The sequence below is a fragment of the Penaeus japonicus genome, unplaced genomic scaffold (assembly GCF_977035675.1).
Source record: "Penaeus japonicus unplaced genomic scaffold, GWHDUDI00000001_assembly GWHDUDI00000032, whole genome shotgun sequence".
Classification (NCBI taxonomy): Eukaryota; Metazoa; Arthropoda; class Malacostraca; order Decapoda; family Penaeidae; genus Penaeus; species Penaeus japonicus.
The window spans coordinates 7,931,419-7,933,918 of NW_028234434.1; positions in this window are offsets into that span (position 1 = coordinate 7,931,419).

The following is a 2,500-nucleotide window of genomic DNA, read 5'->3' on the forward strand; positions in this document are numbered from 1 at the left end:
CAATATTTCTCAACATTCGACAGTCTATGTTTTGATAATTTTTTACCTTGTGTACTTATGATTGTTAAATTAATTACAATCTCTATGACAATTCTTTCATATCATAACATGTTTCATCACTTCGTATTATGATATATCATCACATTTAGCTAGAAATGTTGACAGATGCATGTTCGTTTCTTAGCTTTATTCCTATTTCATTGTATAGTCATATTCGACTATCGTTGCATTTTTCATTGCATTATTGATTATTGTTACTTCCATATTTCATTGTTTAATTGCAAGTAACTTTAATCCTCGTATGATATGATTGTCATTATTTTTATTTTAAGCAATTGTCGACTTCGACAACATTAAACATATATGTTATCATCATAGGCCTCTCCGAGTTTCCGACCTTTCGAAACATTTCATGGGTCAATCGGAACGCCAAATATCTTATCATGATATTACTGAACGAAACGTTCATTAGGTCAGTCAGGAAAAGGTTTACTTATCATTTCATATTTACAGCTTTTCAGCTTAATTTTGCCTTTCTCCAGCTACTGTACCTCACTTATCGGGCCTTCATTGCATGACGCCCATTGCATAGGCATCTCACACCCTAATTTCGCGTATCTATGGTACCACAATTGAATAAACCGCGAATTACGGGTTATTTTTCGCACTCCGGTGCATCGCGCCTTCGGAGATCTTGACAACCTGACGTCACAATTAATTCTCTCAAACAGAGACAGCGCGCTTATCACTTATCAGACGTTCCAGGCTTGCTAACTCCGCATTTTATTAGCTATGCACATATTAATGGTATTTCTTTCAGTTGCCCCGATCTTGGCTATTACGCCGCACCTTATTTCAGAAGGACGAGTTCGGCCACGCAATTGAAATATCCTAGCATAGTCTAATTCATCATATTTATCTTTGTTCTCGAGCTAAGACAGCGTTTCCCCACGGGACGAGTTCAATTTGGCGCATGATCTTACCGACCACTAGCATGGTCAATCACGGTAAATCACCTATTCCTTAACGGAACGGCCTCCAGGTCAATGTTATATTAATCATATTTTTTTCTTTCAGCTCTCATTAACATTTATTTTTTCCAGTCTCATCCAATCTGACTCAGGTCGTGCCTTCTAATTAATTGAAGGACTGGATTCGGTTGATATTTGGATTAATATTTTTTTTCTTTCATATGCATACTCATGATATTTTTTTACCCACTTTGCCTCAAATCTTGACTTCCGGTCACGCCTATTTAAAGGATTAGATATGGTTGGTAATTTGGCTATTTTTTTTTACATGCATCATACACATTTACATTGTTCTTTCTAATTTGCTACTGACCTTGGCTCATATGCCGTGCCTTCACTCCCCGAAGGACTAGACTCTGTTAGTAAATGGAAAAACAACATCTTAACTTATCATTTTTTGCATACTCATCACTTATCAAAGCAGACACATATTTTGCACATAGTTCATCCCTCGATGAATCCGGTCTGCTACTGCGTAAGTATTGTCAGCAAATAACATGAATTCAGGTAAATACTTCCTATTTCTTGTTATTGCCAGATCATATGATTATGTTGCATATATGATTATTTTTCAACATGAAATACTAATTTCGGTATACCTTGCAGATAGTTCCTGCTGGTAACTACCATATCTGTCGACTACCAGGACCATTCTATGCTGTATACGGTTCCTGATGCAGTCAACTCCTTGCATTCTTGCAACTCTCGGGTTCATCCTGCAACCCGGGACTCCTAATGATTTTTTCCCCAGTCTGATCTTAAACAGATACCTGACTTGCAACAGCTGATGATTCGAGCTTGGTCGCGTGTTGGTTGCATCGCACTACGAGCAAGTTACCGCATCACCCAATGCTTATTCGCAAGTCGTACTTTGTATCTTTTGTGCTATATTTACCATTACTGGATATACCAATTTATGAGTATATACTATAACTTAGCATAACTTACTTGCTAATTTTTTAATCGTTTTAAACATTATGACATAATAATATGTTAATAATTAGCAATGCACTTATTGTATACATACTTTTGATATCTTTTCAATTTATATTGCATGTTATTTTCAGCTAGTTAATTTATAACTACTATTACCCATTATCTTATAACATGCATCTGCATAATTTTTGCTCCTACGCCCTTTACCCTGTCCCCTCTACAACTATCGTATGCACTAGTTACGTGTATAAAGTTTTTCAGATACGATAGTGATGGATGCAGAAGGGCATGTCAACCAGACGTGTCAATCCTGTAACCAGCGCAGCCCATCTCGAAGCCTGCACTGATTGCACAACCGTGTGATCTTGTGCAATAATCGAGGCGTTGCTACGGCATTTCCTGATCTCTTCGTATATTTTCAAGAGTTCCATTGATCACGGACCTCCTATTTTCTCTGCTAAGTATCGCTGATTTTGGCATACTCTTTTCGTTATATCCAATTTTCTAACCAAATCGGGACGATTTGGGGTAAC